Raw genomic sequence first — 21586 nt, 5'->3', positions numbered from 1 at the left:
ACAACAAAGTCAAGGTATTGGAGTGGCCATCACAAAGCCCTGACCTCAATCCTATAGAAAATGTGTGGGCAGAACTGAAAATGCATGTGCGAGCAAGGAGGTCTACAAACCTGACTCTGTTACACCAGCTCTGTCAGGAGGAATGGGCTAAAAGTCCCCCAACTTATTGTGGGAAGCTTGTGGAAGGCTACTCGAAACGTTTGACCCAAGTTAAACAATTTAAAGGCAATGCTACCAAATACTAATTGAGTGTATGCAAACTTCTGACTCACTGGGAATGTGATGAAAGAAATAAAAGCTGAACGAAATAATTATATCTGCTATTATTGTGACATTTCACATTCTTAAAATAAAGTGGTGTACCTAACTGACCTAAGACAGGGAATTTTTATTAGGATTAAATGTCAGAAATGTAAATGTTTAAATGTATTTGGCTAATGTGTATGTAAACTTCCGACTTCAACTGTATATACCTACTTGTAGGTCTTGAAGTGAGGTCTTCCATTTGTTTTTTGCACGTTTTGCGCTGGATTTAGTACTAGATCTACACCCCTTTCGCCTTGCCAGCATTATTTTGTACTTTTACCTGAGCCCATGTTTTTGTTTGTGTAGAGAACCAAATGGGAGGCTGAGGTAGTGGTTCTACTCTGCACACCTCACCCATACGTGTACCTCAGTTGGGCTGTGGGACAGTCACCTAGACAGATAATTACACATGAGATTGTATGAACACGTGACTTTTTTAACGAGGTAATAGGAAAGGAACACCAAGAGATGGACAGTTCCAGCAGAGAGCTGAGGATGAGACAAAAAATGACTTGTTGAGACGTGTGCAATGAAGGATAAACAGACATTTGACCAAAGGAGCACTTCTGCTACAGAAACTGTCTCAGGAGGAAATGTGCAGGGAAGATACCCAGAATATTTGAGTGACATTCAAATAGGTAGGTATGATGTTTATCTACACAGTCGTATTACGTTGTTTGTTTAATTTGGACATGATACATGATATTTTGATGTGGAATCAACCTCCAGTGTTCTGTAATGATAAAATGATTGGTGATATGACATGTGATATGAATCATACGTGGGTTCAAATACTATATCAACTCTCAGTTCAGCTGTGCAATATAACAGACAGGATAGTTTGCTGCTTTCTACTATTTGCACTGTGGCTCTTCAGTCAAGTTTTCCTCTGAGCCTCTTTTCTCCCTAATTTATTAATTTACACACGTTGTTTTCATAGTGTCTTTAGCATAGATCAATGAATCATTTATCGGTTGTTACTGTGCGTAATAACAACAATACAATGACCAACGCAATCATTAAATAGTCATAGCTAAGGGTCTTAATGTCTGAAATCCAGTTCGTCATTTGCTGCAGAAAATAACTAGGTGTTTTCATTCTCCAGAATCACGTAGCTTTTTCTCACCTCTTTATTAAAGCCTGGTTTTTGTGTTGCAAAAGGAGCATGAATGTGACATAATGGAAAGTCCCTCTCTTCAGTGTATATCAGTAGAGAACTTATCATGAGTTACTTATCTGGTCTCTCCTGTCACCTTAAAGACATTTCCCGATAGTCACCTTGAGGGGAATCATCTGAAAGCAGTCGTCTTTAGAATGTGAGATCTCATAAAGGTTGATTCTAGAGAGACTGAATAGAGAGACACCTTTAGGGGAATCATCTGAAAGCAGTCGTCTTTAGAATGTGAGATCTCATAAAGGTTGATTCTAGAGAGACTGAATAGAGAGACACCTTTGTGTATTCCAAAGTGTCTATATTTCATCTCTTTCCCACTAAGTCAAATATAAACAACGCTGACTTGTTTGTTGGCATATGGTTTGTGTATGAAATTATTCATGAATCTCCTGCACCGTAACTCCTATTGTGTGTAGTTGTCTGAATGATGTACATGTCCCTTGTCTGTTTCCTGCACTACACTGCACCTGTTTGTCTCTTCATCTTCATCCAACAACATTTTCTTCTTGAGTAACTTTCGCCATTTTTACATCTGCAAAATTGTTTGTGAGGATTATATCAACTTGAATGTGTGTGTGTGTGAGAGAGAGAGAGAGAGAGAGAGAGAGAGAGAGAGAGAGAGAGAGAGAGAGAGAGCACTGGGCATTCAGTATGACAGTAGGCTTTTCAAGTCAAAACTTGCACTTTTTCAAATAACCAGACCTTTGTGACAGTTGAGGCACACGGGAAACGTTGTTACCACAAAATGCAACTGCTACTTTATATTTTTACAATGAACGTACTGTATTTGAGGGGTTGTGTGTACATGTCGATATGCTAGCAGCAGCATGGAGTAAATGCTGAGCGATGACGGCGAGGAATCTTTATTATGCTACTATATCTGGTTGTGTTTGTAAAACAACTGTGTAATATTATTTCCTGAAATAATTGTGTTGATTTATCTCTGCCGCTCAGTCTCCCGGCTCGCACGTCTCTATTAACATGCCGTGCGTGGCGAAACAGAACAGACAAATTCCCTGACCAACACAAGCTTGAACAGCGAGTAAATCATAGAACGCACTTCATTCCTTTTGTGTACCTTCTGATGTTGAAAATAAATATGTATAATGTATGTTATTTGACTGTCTCTGTACATGTAGAATATGAACAATATTTGTGCACTGACTAACAAACAGTTGAATGCAGAGGAGGAAATCCAAGAAGTGAGGAGAGAATAAAGGGAAGGATGGATGGAGTTGTTGTTCCCGTGCTGCGCCACTAGGTGACTCTGAACACGACTCCATCAGCGAGGTCTCCAGCAGAGAATACTGAGGCAAGCGTTCCCTCTAGTGGTGGATTTGTTCCAGTGTGTTCACCCTCCCAGCTCCCTGGATCAACTATCAGACTGAGGCAGTTACAGTGGGACAAAAAAGTATTTAGTCAGCCACTAATTGTGCAAGTTCTCCCACTTAAAAAGATGAGAGAGGCCTGTCATTTTCATCATAGGTACACTTCAACTATGACAGACAAAATGAGAAAAAAAATCCAGAAAATCACTTTGTAGCATTTTTAATGAATTTATTTGCAAATTATGGTGGAAAATAAGTATTTGGTCAATAACAAAAGTTTCTCAATACTTTGTTATATACCCTTTGTTGGCAATGACAGAGATCAAACATTTTCTGTAAGTCTTTTTTCAGTCAGTTTTCACACACTGTTGCTGGTATTTGGCCCATTCCTCCATGCAGATCTCCTCTAGAGCAGTGATGTTTTGGGGCTGTTGCTGGGCAACACGGACTTTCAACTCCCTCCAAAGATTTTCTATGGGGTTGAGATCTGGAGACTGGCTAGGCCACTCCAGGACCTTGAAATGCTTCTTACGAAGCCACTCCTTCGTTGCCTGGGCAGTGTGTTTGGGATCATTGTCATGCTGAAAGACCCAGCCATGTTTCATCTTCAATGCCCTTGCTGATGGAAGGAGGTTTTCACTCAAAATCTCACGATACATGGCCCCATTCATTCTTTCCTTTAAACGGATCAGTCGTCCTGGTCCCTTTGCAGAAAAACAGCCCCAAAGCATGATGTTTCCACCCCCATGCTTCACAGTAGGTATGGTGTCCTTTGGATGCAACTCAGCATTCTTTGTCCTCCAAACAGGACGAGTTGAGTTTTTACCAAAAAGTTATATTTTGGTTTCATCTGACCGTATGACATTCTCCCAATCTTCTTCTGGATCATCCAAATGCTCTCTAGCAAATTTCAGACGGGCCTGGACATGTACTGGCTTAAGCAGGGGGACACGTCTGGCACTGTAGTGTGTTACTGATGGTAGGCTTTGTTACTTTGGTCCCAACTCTCTGCAGGTCATTCACTAGGTCCCCCCGTGTGTTTCTGGGATTTTTGCTCACCGTTCTTGTGATCATTTTGACCCCACGGGGTGAGAACTTGGGCCCCAGATCGAGGGAGATTATCAGTGGCCTTGTATGTCTTCCATGTCCTAATAATTGCTCCCACAGTTGATTTTTTCAAACCAAGCTGCTTACCTATTGCAGATTCAGTCTTCCCAGCCTGGTGCAGGTCTACAATTTTGTTTCTGGTGTCCTTTGACAGCTCTTTGGTCTTGGCCATAGTGGAGTTTGGAGTGTGACTGTTTGAGGTTGTGGACAGGTGTCTTTTATACTGGTAACAAGTTCAAACAGGTGCCATTAATACAGGTAACGAGTGGAGGACAGAGGAGCCTCTTAACAACCTTTTCTGACTAGGGGGCAGTATTTTCATTTTTGGAAAAATAATGTTCCCATAGTAAACTGGATATTTTGTCAGGACAAGATGTTAGAATATGCATATAATTGACAGCTTAGGATAGAAAACACTCTAAAGTTTCCAAAACTGTAAAAATATTGTCTGTGAGTATAACAGAACTGATATTGCAGGCGAAAGCCTAAGAAAAATCCAACCCGGAAGTGACTTATCTTTTGAAAGCTCTGCGTTCTAATGCGTCCCTATTGAGCAGTGAATGGGCTATCAACCAGATGACCTTTTCTCCGTATTCCCCAAGGTGTCTACAGCATTGTGACGTAGTTTTACGCATTTATGTTGAAGAATAGTAAGCGGCTACATTGCGCAACTGGTCACCTGATGGCTCCCAGAGTGATTCTCGCGTAAAATACAGAGGTAGCCATTATTCCAATCGTTCCTACTGAAAAACCAATTGTCTCGGTGGATATATTATCGAATAGATATTTGAAAAACACCTTGAGGATTAATTATAAACAACGTTTGCCATGTTTCTGTCGATATTATGGAGCTAATATTTTTCGGAGTTTTCGTGACTGCAATTTCCGGGCGATTTCTCAGCCAAACATGAAGAACAAACGGAGCTATTTCGCCTACAAAAATAATATTTTTGGAAAAAAGGAACATTGGCTATCTAACTGGGAGTCTTGTGAGTGAAAACATCCGAAGCTCATCAAAGGTAAACTATTGAATTTGATTGCTTTTCTGATTTCCGTGACCAAGTTACCTGCTGCTAGCTGGACAAAATGCTATGCTAGGCAATCGATAAACTTACACAAATGCTTGTCTAGCTTTGGCTGTAAAGCATATTTTGAAAATCTGAGATGACAGTGTGATTAAGAAAAGGCTAAGCTGTGTCTCAATATATTTCACTTGTGATTTTCATGAATAGGAATATTTTCTAGGAATATTTATGTCCGTTGCGTTATGCTAATTAGTGTCAGTCGATGATTACGCTCCCGCACGCGGGATGGGGAGTCACTAGAAGAAGTTACAGGTCTGTGAGAGCCAGAAATCTTGCTTGTTTGTAGGTGACCAAATACTTATTTTCCACCACAATTTGCTAATTAATTCATTAAAAATCCTACCATGTGATTTTCTGGATTTTTTTTCTCTCATTTTGTCTGTCATAGTTGAAGTGTACCTATGATGAAAATTACAGAGAAGAACTTGCGAGAACTTGCACAATTGGTGGCTGACTAAATACTTTTTTGCCCCACTGTATGTCTGATCACTCATGATACGCTAAGCGACTTACGGCACTCTACAAAACAAGAATATCCAAATGTAAAATGAAAAGCATCAAATCGTAAAATAAGTAGTGTATCAAGGGGATCTGAGGCCATTACTGATTACAAGGATTCTCTGCAGCAGGAAATCAAGGACAGGACAGAGTCGTCTCTGGTAGTCATGGTCTGATGGTACGGTGGGAAATGAAGTCCAGAAACAGTTGCAGCCTCAACACAAGACAGAAGAAAAACTGACTCAATCGTCCAAAAGAAAAATGTGGTTTCTGCACCAGAGTCTGGCAATAAGGTCACAGAGAGCTGTTACGGAACCTTCAGAGATACGCTCAGGTACTACCCTTCTGGTCTTGGTAGAACAGAGAGGGAATCTGAATAGGGGTCAGAGGCCAAATAGTGGTGCAGACAAACCCAGGGACAGTGCCAGGTTCTTTGAACCCTGCCTCACTGAACACACTGCATATCTGTTATGACCTCCAAGTTAGACATGTCTTAGCCAGAGCAGGTGTGCAGAGGTACTTATTATAATTATAATAATACATGACATTTAGCAGACACTTTTATCCTAAGCGACTTAAAATCATCTGTGCATTCATTTTCTGTTTGTGCAACTACATTTTACTTCTCTTATCCAGAGTCCCTTATCCAAAGTCCCTTATCCAGAGTCCCTTATCCAGAGTCCCTTATCCAGAGTCCCTTATCCAGAGTCCCTTATCCAAAGTCCCTTATCCAGAGTCCCTTATCCAGAGTCCCTTATCCAGAGTCCCTTATCCAGAGTCCCTTATCCAGAGTCCCCAAAGTACCTTATCCAAAGTCCCTTATCCAGAGTCCCTTATCCAGAGTCCCTTATCCAGAGTCCCTTATCCAAAGTCCCTTATCCAGAGTCAATTATCCAGAGTCCCCTATCCAAAGTCCCTTATCCAGAGTCCCTTATTCAAAGTCCCTTATCCAAAGTTCCTTATCCAGAGTCCCTTATCCAGAGTCCCCTATCCAAAGTCCCTTATCCAGAGTCCCTTTTCCAGAGTCCCTTATCCAGAGTCCCTTATCCAAAGTCCCTAATCCAGAGTCCCTTATCCAAAGTCCCTAATCCAGAGTCCCTTATCAAAAGTCCGTTATCCGAAATCCCTTATCCAAAGTTCCTGTCCCAGTCTTTGTATCAGCATGGACAGTTGATTTATTTGTACATCTGCATTTGAAAGTACCTCTGTCTTAATGAGATCATTCCTATCTCAAATTTAAATTAAGTTAAAATCGCCCTCAGCTTCAGGCTAATGAGGCACTTAACCTTTCAGCATTTTCTTCAATCCGTCCCCCCATCAGTCCCCCCATCCCTTGCTCTATCCTATTCTCTATCCCCGGTTCTATCCTCTTTTCTATCCCCCTGCTCTATCCTCTTCTCTATCCTCCTCTCTATCCTCTTACCTATCCCCTGCTCTATCCTCCTCTCTATCCTCTTACCTATCCCCTGCTCTATCCTCTTCTCTATCCCCCTGCTCTATACTCTTCTCCATCCCCTGCTCTATCTTCTTCTCTATTCCCTGCTCTATCCGGTTCTCCACCCCCTGCTCTATCCTCTTCTCTATCCTCTTCTCTACCCCCTTGCTTTATCCTCTTCTATATCCACTGCTCTATCCTCTTCTCTATCCTCTTCTCTATCCTCTTCTATATCCACTGCTCTATCCTCTTCTCTATCCTCTTCTATATCCACTGCTCTATCCTCTTCTCTATCCTCTTCTATATCCACTGCTCTATCCTCTTCTCTATCCTCTTCTATATCCACTGCTCTATCCTCTTCTCTATCCTCTTCTCTATCCTCTTCTCTATCCTCTTCTCTATCCTCTTCTCTATCCTCTTCTATATCCACTGCTCTATCCTCTTCTCTATCCCCTGTTCTATCCTCTTCTCTATCCTCTTCTCTATCCTCTTCTATATCCACTGCTCTATCCTCTTCTCTATCCTCTTCTCTATCCTCTTCTCTATCCTCTTCTCTATCCTCTTCTCTATCCTCTTCTATATCCACTGCTCTATCCTCTTCTCTATCCTCTTCTCTATCCTCTTCTCTATCCTCTTCTCTATCCTCTTCTATATCCACTGCTCTATCCTCTTCTCTATCCTCTTCTATATCCACTGCTCTATCCTCTTCTCTATCCTCTTCTATATCCACTGCTCTATCCTCTTCTCTATCCTCTTCTATATCCACTGCTCTATCCTCTTCTATATCCACTGCTCTATCCTCTTCTCTATCCTCTTCTATATCCACTGCTCTATCCTCTTCTCTATCCTCTTCTATATCCACTGCTCTATCCTCTTCTCTATCCTCTTCTCTATCCTCTTCTCTATCTATCCTCTTCTATCCTCTTCTATATCCACTGCTCTATCCTCTTCTCTATCCCCTGTTCCATCCACTTCTCTATCCCTGCTCTATCCTCTTCTCTATCCTCTTCTCTATCCCCTGCTCTATCCTCTTCTCTATCCTCTTCTATATCCACTGCTCTATCCTCTTCTCTATCCCCTGTTCCATCCACTTCTCTATCCTCTTCTCTATCCTCTTCTCTATCCTCTTCTCTATCCCTGCTCTATCCTCTTCTCTATCCTCTTCTATATCCACTGCTCTATCCTCTTCTCTATCCCCTGTTCCATCCTCTTCTCTATCCCCTGCTCTATCCTCTTCTCTATCCCTGTTCCATCCTCTTCTCTATCCCCTTCTCTATCCTCTTCTCTATCCTCTTCTCTATCCCCTGCTCTATCCTCTTTGCTATCCCTGTTCCATCCTCTTCTCTATCCCCTGCTCTATCCTCTTCTCTATCCTCTTCTCTATCCTCTTCTCTATCCTCTTCTCTATCTCTTCTATATCCACTGCTCTATCCTCTTCTCTATCCCCTCTTCTCTATCCTCTTCTCTATCCTCTTCTCTATCCTCTTCTATCCACTGCTCTATCCTCTTCTCTATCCTCTTCTCTATCCTCTTCTCTATCCTCTTTCTATCCTCTTCTATATCCACTGCTCTATCCTCTTCTCTATCCTCTTCTATATCCACTTCTATCCTCTTCTCTATCCTCTTCTATATCCACTGCTCTATCCTCTTCTCTATCCTCTTCTATATCCACTGCTCTATCCTCTTCTATATCCACTGCTCTATCCTCTTCTCTATCCTCTTCTATATCCACTGCTCTATCCTCTCTCTATCCTCTTCTATATCCACTGCTCTATCCTCTTCTCTATCCTCTTCTCTATCCCCCTCTATCCTCTTCTCTATCCTCTTCTATATCCACTGCTCTATCCTCTTCTCTATCCCTGTTCCATCCACTTCTCTATCCCCTGCTCTATCCTCTTCTCTATCCTCTTCTCTATCCCCTGCTCTATCCTCTTCTCTATCCTCTTCTATATCCACTGCTCTATCCTCTTCTCTATCCCCTGTTCCATCCACTTCTCTATCCTCTTCTCTATCCTCTTCTCTATCCTCTTCTCTATCCCCTGCTCTATCCTCTTCTCTATCCTCTTCTATATCCACTGCTCTATCCTCTTCTCTATCCCCTGTTCCATCCTCTTCTCTATCCCCTGCTCTATCCTCTTCTCTATCCTCTGTTCCATCCTCTTCTCTATCCCCTGCTCTATCCTCTTCTCTATCCTCTTCTCTATCCCCTGCTCTATCCTCTTCTCTATCCCCTGTTCCATCCTCTTCTCTATCCCCTGCTCTATCCTCTTCTCTATCCTCTGTTCCATCCTCTTCTCTATCCCCTGCTCTATCCTCTTCTCTATCCTCTTCTCTATCCCCTGCTCTATCCTCTTCTCTATCCCCTGTTCCATCCTCTTCTCTATCCCCTGCTCTATCCTCTTCTCTATTCTCTTCTCTATCATCTTCTCTATCCTCTTCTCTATCCCCTGCTCTATCATCTTCTCTATCATCCTCTTCTCTATCCCCTGCTCTATCCTCTTCTATATCATCTTCTCTATCATCTTCTCTATTCCCTTGCTCTATGATCTTCTCTATCCTCTTCTCTATCATCTTCTCTATCCTCTTCTCTATCCCCCTGCTCTATCCTCTTCTCTATCCTCTTCTCTATCCTCTTCTCTATCCCCCTGCTCTATCCTCTTCTCTATCCCCCTGCTCTAACCTCTTCTCGACCCTCTTCTCTATCCCCTGCTCTATCCTCTTCTCTATCCCCTGCTCTGTCATCCCCTCTATCCTATTCTATATCCCCTGCTCTGTGCTCTTCTATATCCCCTGCTCTATCATCTTCTCTATCCTCTTCTCTATCCCCCTGCTCTTTCCTCTTCTCTATCCTCTTCTCTATTCTCTTCTCTATCCCCCTGCTCTATCCTCTTCTCTATCCCCCTGCTCTATCCTCTTCTCTATTCTCTTCACAATCCTCTTCTCTATCCTCTTCTCTATCATCATCTCTATCCTCTTCTCTATCCTCTGCTATATCCCCCTGCTCTATCCTCTTCTCTATCCCCGGTTCTATCCTCTTTTCTATCCCCCTGCTCTATCCTCTTCTCTATCCTCCTCTCTATCCTCTTACCTATCCCCTGCTCTATCCTCCTCTCTATCCTCTTACCTATCCCCTGCTCTATCCTCTTCTCTATCCCCCTGCTCTATACTCTTCTCCATCCCCTGCTCTATCTTCTTCTCTATTCCCTGCTCTATCCGGTTCTCCACCCCCTGCTCTATCCTCTTCTCTATCCTCTTCTCTATCCTCCGCTCTATCCTCTTTTCTATCATCTTCTCTATCCTCTTCTCTACCCCCTTGCTTTATCCTCTTCTATATCCACTGCTCTATCCTCTTCTCTATCCTCTTCTATATCCACTGCTCTATCCTCTTCTCTATCCTCTTCTATATCCACTGCTCTATCCTCTTCTCTATCCTCTTCTATATCCACTGCTCTATCCTCTTCTCTATCCTCTTCTATATCCACTGCTCTATCCTCTTCTCTATCCACTTCTCTATCCCCTGCTCTATCCTCTTCTCTATCCTCTGTTCCATCCTCTTCTCCTATCCTCTTCTCTATCCTCTTCTATATCCACTGCTCTATCCTCTTCTCTATCCCCTGTTCCATCCTCTTCTCTATCCCCTGCTCTATCCTCTTCTCTATCCTCTGTTCTATCCTCTTCTCTATCCCCTGCTCTATCCTCTTCTCTATCCTCTTCTCTATCCCCTGCTCTATCCTCTTCTCTATCCTCTTATCTTTCCTGTTCTCTATCCTCTTCTCTATCCCCTGCTCTATCCTCTTCTCTATCCTCTGCTCTATCCTCTTCTCTATCCCCTGCTCTATCCTCTTCTCTATCCTCTTCTCTATCCCCTGCTCTATCCTCTTCTCTATCCCCTGTTCCATCCTCTTCTCTATCCCCTGCTCTATCCTCTTCTCTATTCTCTTCTCTATCATCTTCTCTATCCTCTTCTCTATCCCCTGCTCTATCATCTTCTCTATCATCCTCTTCTCTATCCCCTGCTCTATCCTCTTCTCTATCATCTTCTCTATCATCTTCTCTATCCCTTGCTCTATGATCTTCTCTATATCTTCTCTATCATCTTCTCTATCCTCTTCTCTATCCCCCTCTATCCTCTTCTCTATCCTCTTCTCTATCCTCTTCTCTATCCCCTGCTCTATCCTCTTCTCTATCATCTTCTGTATCATCTTCTCTATTCCTTCTCTATCATCTTCTCTATCCTCTTCTCTATCCCCTGCTCTATCCTCTTCTCTATCCCCTCTTCTCTATCCTCTTCTCTATCCCCTGCTCTATCCTCTTCTCTATCCCCTGTTCCATCCTCTTCTCTATCCCCTGCTCTATGCTCTTCTATATCCCCTGCTCTATCCTCTTCTCTATCCCCTGCTCTATCCTCTTCTATATCCACTGCTCTATCCTCTTCTCTATCCCCTGCTCTATGCTCTTCTATATCCACTGCTCTATCCTCTTCTCTATCCCCTGCTCTATCCTCTTCTCTATCCTCTTCTCTATCCCCTGTTCATCCTCTTCTCTATCCCCTGCTCTATGCTCTTCTATATCCCCTGCTCTATCCTCTTCTCTATCTATCCTCTTCTCTATCCCCTGCTCTATGCTCTTCTATATCCTCTCTATCCCTCTCTATCTCCTTCTCTATCCCCTGCTCTATCTTCTCTTCTCTATCCTCTTCTCTATCCCCTGCTCTATCCTCTTCTCTATCCCCTGCTCTATCCTCTTCTATATCCCCTGCTCTATCCTCTTCTCTATCCCCTGTTCCATCCTCTTCTCTATCCCTGCTCTATCCTCTTCTATATCCCCTGCTCTATCCTCTTCTCTATCCCCTGCTCTATCCTCTTCTCTATCCCTGTTCCATCCTCTTCTCTATCCCCTGCTCTATCCTCTTATATCCCCTGCTCTATCCTCTTCTCTATCCTCTTCTCTATCCCCTGCTCTATCCTCTTCTCTATCCCCTGTTCCATCCTCTTCTCTATCCCCTGCTCTATGCTCTTCTATATCCCCTGCTCTATCCTCTTCTCTATCCCCTGCTCTATGCTCTTCTATATCCACTGCTCTATCCTCTTCTCTATCCTCTTCTCTATCCCCTGTTCCATCCTCTTCTATATCCCCTGCTCTATCATCTTCTGTATCATCTTCTCTATTCTCTTGCTCTATCATCTTCTCTATCCTCTTCTCTATCCCCTGCTCGATCCTCTTCTCTATCCTGTTCTCTATCCTCTTCTCTATCATCTTCTCTATCCCCCTGCTCTATCCTCTTCCCTATTCTCCTCTATATCCTCTTCTCTTTCCTCTGCTCTATCCTCTTCTCTATCCCCCTGCTCTATACTCTTCTCTATCCCCTGTTCCATCCTCTTCTATATCCCCTGCTCTATCCTCTTCTCTATCCCTTCTCTATCTCTTCTCTATCCCCTGCTCTATCATCTTCTGTATCCTCTTCTCTATCCTCTTCTCTATCCTCTTCTCTAACTATCTGCTCTATCCTCTTCTCTATCCCCTGTTCCATCCTCTTCTATATCCCCTGCTCTATCCTCTTCTCTATCCCCTGCTCTATCCTCTTCTCTATCCCTGCTCTATCATCTTCTCTATCCTCTTCTCTTTCCTCTTCTCTTTCCTCTTCTCTATCCCCTGCTCTATCCTCTTCTGTATCCTCTTCTCTATCCTCTTCTATATCCCCTGCTCTATCCTCTTCTCTATCCCCCTGCTCTATGCTCTTCTCTATCCCCTGCTCTATCCTCTTCTATATCCCCTGCTCTATCCTCTTCTCTATCCCCTGTTCCATCCTCTTCTCTATCCCCTGCTCTATGTTCTTCTATATCCCCTGCTCTATCCTCTTCTCTATCCCCTGCTCTATCCTCTTCTCTATCCCCTGTTCCATCCTCTTATCTATCCCCTGCTCTATCCTCTTCTCTATCCCCTGCTCTATCCTCTTCTCTATCCCCTGCTCTATCCTCTTCTCTATCCCCTGCTCTATCTCTTCTATATCCCCTGCTCTATCCTCTTCTCTATCCCTGCTCTATCTCTTCTATATCCCCTGCTTCTATCTCTTCTCTATCCCCTGCTCTATGCTCTTCTATATCCACTGCTCTATCCTCTTCTATATCCCCTGCTCTATCCTCTTCTCTATCCTCTTCTCTATCCCCTGTTCTATCCTCTTCTATATCTATCATCTTCTGTATCATCTTCTCTATTCTCTTGCTCTATCCTCTTCTCTATCCCCTCTCTATCCTCTTCTCTATCCCCTGCTCTATCCTCTTCTCTATCCCCCTCTATCCTCTCTATCCTCTTCTATATCCTCTTCTCTATCCCCTGCTCTATCCTCTTCTCTATCCTCTTCTCTATCCTCTTCTCTATCCTCTTCTCTATCCTCTTCTCTATCCTCTTCTCTATCCCCTGCTCTATCTCTTCTCTATCCTCTGTTCCATCCTCTTCTATCCCCTCTCTATCCTCTTCTCTATCCCCTGCTCTATCCTCTTCTCTATCCCCTGCTCTATCATCTTCTGTATCCTCTTCTCTATCCTCTTCTCTATCCTCTTCTCTAACTATCTGCTCTATCCTCTTCTCTATCCCCTGTTCCATCCTCTTCTATATCCCCTGCTCTATCCTCTTCTCTATCCCCTGCTCTATCCTCTTCTCTATCCCCTGCTCTATCATCTTCTCTATCCTCTTCTCTTTCCTCTTCTCTTTCCTCTTCTCTATCCCCTGCTCTATCCTCTTTCTATCCTCTTTCTATCCTCTTCTATATCCCCTGCTCTATCCTCTTCTCTATCCCCTGCTCTATCCTCTTCTATATCCCCTGCTCTATCCTCTTCTATATCCCCTGCTCTATCCTCTTCTCTATCCCCTGTTCTATCCTCTTCTCTATCCCCTGCTCTATCTCTTCTATATCCCCTTCTCTATCCTCTTCTCTATCCCTGCTCTATCCTCTTTCTATCCCCTGTTCCATCCTCTTCTCTATCCCCTGCTCTATCTTCTCTATCCCCTCTCTATCCTCTTCTCTATCCCTGCTCTATCCTCTTCTATATCCCTTCTCTATCCTCTTCTCTATCCCCTGCTCTATCCTCTTCTCTATCCTCTCTATCTTCTATCCCCCTCTATCCTCTTCTCTATCCCCTGCTCTATGCTCTTCTATATCCACTGCTCTATCCTCTTCTATATCCCCTGCTCTATCCTCTTCTCTATCCTCTTCTCTATCCCCTGCTCTATCTCTTCTCTATCCCCTGCTCTATCATCTTCTCTATCCTCTTCTCTATCCTCTTCTCTATCCTCTTCTCTAATCTATCTGCTCTATCCTCTTCTCTATCCTCTTCTCTTCCTCTTCTCTTTCCTCTTCTCTATCCTCTTCTATATCCCCTGCTCTATCCTCTTCTCTATCCCTGCTCTATGCTCTTCTATATCCACTGCTCTATCCTCTTCTATATCCCCTGCTCTATCCTCTTCTCTATCCTCTTCTCTATCCTCTTCTATATCCCCTGCTCTATCCTCTTCTCTATCCTCTTCTATCCTCTTCTCTATCCCCTGCTCTATCCTCTTCTCTATCCCTGCTCTATCTTCTATATCCACTGCTCTATCCTCTTCTATATCCCCTGCTCTATCCTCTTCTCTATCCTCTTCTCTATCCTCTTCTATATCCCCTGCTCTATCCTCTTCTCTATCCCCTGCTCTATCCTCTTCTCTATCCCCTGCTCTATCCTCTTCTCTATCCCCTGCTCTATCATCTTCTATATCCCCTGCTCTATCCTCTTCTATATCCCTGCTCTATCCTCTTCTCTATCCCCTGCTCTATCCTCTTCTATATCTTCTCTATCCTCTTCTCTATCCCCTGCTCTATCCTCTTCTCTATCCCCTGCTCTATCATCTTCTGTATCATCTTCTCTATTCTCTTGCTCTATCCTCTTCTCTATCCCCTTCTCTATCCTCTTCTCTATCCCCTGCTCTATCCTCTTCTCTATCCCCTGCTCTATCCTCTTCTCTATCCCCTGCTCTATCCTCTTCTCTATCCCCTGCTCTATCCTCTTCTCTATCCCCTGCTCTATCATCTTCTGTATCCTCTTCTCTATCCTCTTCTCTATCCTCTTCTCCCCTGCTCTATCCTCTTCTCTATCCTCTTCTCTTTCCTCTTCTCTTTCCTCTTCTCTATCCTCTTCTATATCCCCTGCTCTATCCTCTTCTCTATCCCCTGCTCTATCCTCTTCTCTATCCTCTTCTCTATCCTCTTCTCTATCCTCTTCTCTAACTATCTGCTCTATCCTCTTCTCTACTATCTTCTCTATCCTCTTCTCTATCCTCTTCTATCCTCTTCTCTTTCTTCTCTATCCTCTTCTCTAACTATCTTCTCTATCCTCTTCTCTATCTATTCTTCTATCCCTCTCTATCCTCTTCTCTATCCTCTTCTCTATCCTCTTCTCTTCCTCTTCTCTATCCTCTTCTCTAACTATCTGCTCTATCCTCTTCTCTAACTATCTGCTCTATCCTTCTCTATCCTCTTCTCTATTCTCTCTTTTCTCTTCTCTATCCTCTTCTCTATCCTCTTCTCTATCCTCTTCTCTAACTATCTGCTCTATCCTCTTCTCTATCCTCTTCTCTAACTATCTCTCTATCCTCTTCTCTATCCTCTTCTCTAACTCTCTCTCTATCTCTCTCTATCTCTTCTCTAACTATCTCTTCTCTATCCTCTTCTCTATCCTCTTCTCTAACTATCTTCTCTATCCTCTTCTCTATCCTCTTCTCTATCCTCTTCTCTATCCTCTTCTCTTTCCTCTCTCTATCCTCTTTCTCTATCTGCTCTATCCTCTTCTAACTATCTATCTATCCTCTTCTCTATCCTCTTCTCTAACCTCTTCTCTTTCCTCTTCTCTATCCTCTTCTCTATCCTCTTCTCTATCCTCTTCTCTAACTCTCTCTCTATCCTCTTCTCTATCCCTTCTCTAACTATCTGCTCTATCTTCTCTATCCTCTTCTCTAACTATCTGCTCTATCCTCTTCTCTATCCTCTTCTCTTTCCTCTTCTCTATCCTCTCTCTAACTATCTGCTCTATCCTCTTCTCTATCCTCTTCTATATCCTCTTCTCTATCCTCTTCTCTATCCTCTATCCTCTTCTCTAACTATCTGCTCTATCCTCTTCTCTATCCTCTTCTCTAACTATCTGCTCTATCCTCTTCTCTATCCTCTTCTCTATCCTCTTCTCTAACTATCTGTCTCTATCCTCTTCTCTATCCTCTTCTCTATCCTCTTCTCTATCTATCTGCTCTATCCTCTTCTCTATCCTCTTCTCTCTATCTGCTCTATCCCTCTTCTCTATCCTCTTCTCTATCCTCTTCTCTAACTCTCTATCCTCTTCTCTATCCTCTTCTCTAACTATCTGCTCTATCCTCTTCTCTATCTCTTCTATCCTCTTCTCTCTATCTATCTATCCTCTTCTCTATCCTCTTCTCTTTCCTCTTCTCTATCCTCTTCTCTATCCTCTTCTCTATCCTCTTCTCTATCCTCTTCCTATCCTCTTCTCTTTCCTCTCTATCCTCTCTCTTCTCTTTCCTCTTCTCTCCTCTTCTCTATCCTCTTCTCTTTCCTCTTTCTATCCTCTTCTCTACTCCTCTTCTCTATCCTCTTCTCTATCCTCTTCTCTATCCTCTCTCTATCCTCTGCTCTATCCTCTTCTCTATCCTCTTCTCTATCCTCTTCTCTTTCCTCTTCTCTTCCTCTTCTCTATCCTCTTCTCTTTCCTCTTCTCTATCCTCTTCTCTATCCCTTTCTTCCTCTGTCTATCCTCTTCTCTATCCTCTTCTCTATCCTTCTCTATCCTCTTCTCTTCCTCTTCTCTATCCTCTTCTCTATCCTCTTTCTATCCTCTTCTCTTTCCTCTTCTCTTTCCTCTTCTCTTTCCCTCTCTATCCTCTTCTCTATCCTCTTCTCTATCTCTTCTCTATCCTCTTCTCTATCCTCTTCTCTATCCTCTTCTCTATCCTCTTCTCTATCCTCTTCTCTATCCTCTTCTATCCTCTTCTCTATCCTCTTCTCTTTCCTCTTCTCTATCCTCTCTATCCTCTTCTCTATCCTCTCTATCCTCTTCTCTATCCTCTTCTCTTTCCTCTTCTCTATCCTCTTCTCTATCCTCTTCTTCCTCTTCTCTTTCCTCTTCTCTTTCCTCTTCTCTATCCTCTTCTCTATCCTCTTCTCTTCCTCTTCTCTATCCTCTTCTCTATCCTCTTCTCTATCCTCTTCTCTTTCCTCTTCTCTATCCTCTTCTCTATCCTCTTCTCTATCTCTCTATCCTCTTCTCCCTCTTCTCTATCTATCTTCTATCCTCTTCTCTATCCTCTTCTCTATCCTCTTCTCTATCCTCTTCTCTATCCTCTCTATCCTCTTCTCTATCCTCTTCTCTTTCCTCTTCTCTATCCTCTTCTCTATCCTCTTCTCTATCCTCTTCTCTATCCTCTTCTCTTTCCTCTTCTCTATCCTCTTCTCTATTCCTCTTCTCTATCCTTCTCTATCCTCTTCTCTTTCCTCTTCTTTCCTCTTCTCTATCCTCTTCTCTATCCTCTTCTATCCTCTTCTCTATCTCTTCTCTCTATCTCTCTATCCTCTTCTCTATCCTCTTCTCTATCCTCTTCTCTATCTCTTCTCTAACTATCTGCTCTATCCTCTTCTCTATCTTCTCTATCCTCTTCTCTATCCTCTTCTCTATCCTCTTCTCTGTCCTCTTCTCTATCCTCTTCTCTAACTATCTGCTCTATCCTTCTCTATCCTATCTCTATCCTCTTCTCTATCCTCTTCTCTATCTATCTGCTCTATCCTCTTCTCTATCCTTCTCTATCCTCTTCTCTATCCTCTCTCTATCCTCTTCTCTATCCTCTTCTCTATCCTCTTCTCTATCCTCTTCTTTATCCTCTTCTCTTTCCTCTTCTCTTTCCTCTTCTCTATCCTCTTCTCTTTCCTCTTCTCTATCCTCTTCTCTATCCTCTTCTCTATCCTCTTCTCTAACTATCTGCTCTATATCCTCTTTCTATCCTCTTCTCTATCCTCTTCTCTATCCTCTTCTCTAACTATCTGCTCTATCCTCTTCTCTATCCTCTTCTCTATCCTCTCTATCCTCTTCTCTAACTATCTGCTCTATCCTCTTCTCTATCCTCTTCTCTATCCTCTTCTCTATCCCTTCTCTATCCTCTTCTCTATCCTCTTCTCTATCCTCTTCTCTATCCTCTTCTCTTCCTCTTCTCTAACTATCTGCTCTATCCTCTTCTCTATCCTCTTCTCTATCCTCTTCTCTATCTCTTCTCTATCCTCTTCTCTATCCTCTTCTCTTCCTCTTCTCTTCCTCTTCTCTATCCTCTTCTCTATCCTCTTCTCTATCCTCTTCTCTATCCTCTTCTCTATCCTCTTCTCTATCCTCTTCTCTATCCTCTTCTTTATCCTCTTCTCTTTCCTCTTCTCTATCTCTTCTCTATCCTCTTCTCTAACTATCTGCTCTATCCTCTTCTCTAACTATCTGCTCTATCCTCTTCTCTATCCTCTTCTCTATCCTCTTCTCTATCCTCTCTTCTATCCTCTTCTCTATCCTCTTCTCTATCCTCTTCTCTATCCTCTTCTCTATCCTCTTCTCTATCCTCTTCTCTTTCCTCTTCTCTATCCTCTTCTCTATCCTCTTCTCTATCCTCTTCTCTATCCTCTTCTTTATCCTCTTCTCTATCCTCTTCTCTATCCTCTTCTCTTTCCTCTTCTCTATCCTCTTCTCTTTCCTCTTCTCTAACTATCTGCTCTATCCTCTTCTCTAACTATCTGCTCTATCCTCTTCTCTATCCTCTTCTCTATCCTCTTCTCTATCCTCTTCTCTATCCTCTTCTCTATCCTCTTCTCTATCCTCTTCTCTATCCTCTTCTCTATCCTCTTCTCTTTCCTCTTCTCTATCCTCTTCTCTTTCCTCTTCTCTATCCTCTTCTCTATCCTCCTTTATCCTCTTCTCTTTCCTCTTCTCTTTCCTCTTCTCTATCCTCTTCTCTATCCTCTTCTCTATCCTCTTCTCTAACTATCTGCTCTATCCTCTTCTCTATCCTCTTCTCTATCCTCTTCTCTATCCTCTTCTCTATCTATCTGCTCTATCCTCTTCTCTATCCTCTTCTCTATCCTCTTCTCTATCCTCTTCTCTATCCTCTTCTCTTTCCTCTTCTCTATCCTCTTCTCTTTCCTCTTCTCTAATCCCTCTGCTCTATCCTCTTCTCTATCCTCTGCTCTATCCTCTTCTCTATCCTCTTCTCTATCCTCTTCTCTATCCTCTTCTCTTTCCTCTGCTCTATCCTCTTCTCTCTTTCCTCTGCTCTATCCTCTTCTCTATCTCTCTTCTCTATCCTCTTCTCTTTCCTCTGCTCTATCTCTCTTCCCTATTCTCCTCTATATCCTCTTCTCTATCCTCTTCTCTATCCCCTGCTCTATCCTCTTCTCTATCCTCTTCTCTATCATCTTCTCTATCCTCTTCTCTATCCTCTTCTCTATCCCCTGCTCTATCATCTTCTCTATCCTCTTCTCTAACCATCTGCTCTATCCTCTTCCCTATCCTCTTCCCTATCCTCTTCTCTATCCTCTTCTCTATCCTCTTCTCTTTCCTCTGCTCTATCCTCTTCCCTATTCTCCTCTATATCCTCTTCTCTTTCCCTGCTCTATCCTCTTCCTATTCTCTTCTATATCCTCTTCTCTATCCTCTTCTCTATCCTCTTCTCTATCCTCTTCTCTATCCTCTGCTCTATCCTCTTCTCTTTCCTCTTCTCTTCCTCTTCTCTATCCTCTTCTCTATCCTCTTCTCTTCCTCTTCTCTATCCTCTGCTCTATCCTCTTCTCTATCCTCTTCTCTATCCTCTTCTATCCTCTTATCCTCTTCTCTATCCTCTTCTCTTTCCTCTTCTCTTATCCTCTCTCTATCCTCTTCTCTATCCTCTTCTCTTTCCTCTGCTCTATCCTCTTCTCTTTCCTCTGCTCTATCCTCTTCTCTTTCCTCTGCTCTATCCTCTTCTCTATCCTCTTCTCTATCCTCTTCTCTTTCCTCTGCTCTATCCTCTTCTCTATCCTCTCTCTATCCTCTTCTCTTTCCTCTTCTCTTTCCTCTCTCTATCCTCTTCTATATCCCTTCTCTATCCTCTTCTCTATCCTCTTCTCTATCCTCTTCTCTTTCCTCTTCTTCCTCTCTCTATCCTCTTCTATATCCCCTGCTCTATCCTCTTCTCTATCCTCTTCTCTATCCTCTTCTCCTCTTCTCTATCCTCTTCTCTTTCCTCTGCTCTATCCTCTCTCTATCCTCTTCTCTATCCTCTTCTCTTTCCTCTTCTCTTTCCTCTGCTCTATCCTCTTCCCTATTCTCCTCTATATCCTCTTCTCTATCCTCTTCTCTTTCCTCTGCTCTATCCTCTTCTCTATCCTCTTCTCTATCCTCTTCTCTTCCTCTGCTCTATCCTCTTCCCTATTCTCCTCTATATCCTCTTCTCTATCCTCTTCTCTTTCCTCTTCTCTATCCTCTTCTCTTTCCTCTTCTCTTTCCTCTGCTCTATCCTCTTCTCTATCCTCTTCTCTTTCCTCTTCTCTATCCTCTTCTCTTTCCTCTTCTCTTTCCTCTGCTCTATCCTCTTCTCTATCCTCTTCTCTATCCTCTTCTCTTTCCTCTTCTCTAACTATCTGCTCTATCCTCTTCTCTAACTATCTGCTCTATCCTCTTCTCTATCCTCTTCTCTATCCTCTTCTCTTTCCTCTTCTCTATCCTCTGCTCTATCCTCTTCTCTATCCTCTTCTCTATCCTCTTCTCTTTCCTCTTCTCTAACTATCTGCTCTATCCTCTTCTCTATCCTCTTCTCTTTCCTCTTCTCTATCCTCTTCTCTATCCTCTTCTCTTTCCCTCTGCTCTATCCTCTTCTCTATCCTCTTCTCTATCCTCTTCTCTTTCCTCTTCTCTAACTATCTGCTCTATCCTCTTCTCTAACTATCTGCTCTATCCTCTTCTCTAACTATCTGCTCTATCCTCTTCTCTATCCTCTTCTCTATCCTCTTCTCTATCCTCTTCTCTATCCTCTTCTCTATCCTCTTCTCTTCCTCTGCTCTATCCTCTTCTCTTTCCTCTTCTCTATCCTCTTCTCTTTCCTCTTCTCTCTTTCCTCTGCTCTATCCTCTTCTCTTTCCTCTGCTCTATCCTCTTCTCTATCCTCTTCTCTATCCTCTTCTCTTTCCTCTTCTCTATCCTCTTCTCTATCCTCTGCTCTATCCTCTTCTCTATCCTCTTCTCTTTCCTCTGCTCTAACTATCTGCTCTATCCTCTTCTCTATCCTCTTCTCTTTCCTCTTCTCTAACTATCTGCTCTATCCTCTTCTCTAACTATCTGCTCTATCCTCTTCTCTATCCTCTTCACAATCCCCCTGCTCTATCCTCTTCTCTATTCTCTTCACAATCCTCTTCTCTATCCTCTTCTCTATCATCATCTCTATCCTCTTCTCTATCCTCTTCTCTATCCTCTTCTCTTTCCTCTGCTCTATCCTCTTCCCTATTCTCCTCTATATCCTCTTCTCTATCCCCCTGCTCTATACTCTTCTCTATCCCCCTGCTCTATCCTCTTCTCTATCCCCCTGCTCCATCCTCTTCTCTATCCCCTGCTCTAAC

This window comes from Oncorhynchus tshawytscha, linkage group LG09, assembly GCF_018296145.1.
Source record: "Oncorhynchus tshawytscha isolate Ot180627B linkage group LG09, Otsh_v2.0, whole genome shotgun sequence".
Lineage (NCBI taxonomy): Eukaryota > Metazoa > Chordata > Actinopteri > Salmoniformes > Salmonidae > Oncorhynchus > Oncorhynchus tshawytscha.
The sequence above is the reverse complement of the archived record's forward strand: the minus strand, read 5'-3'. Positions refer to the sequence as shown.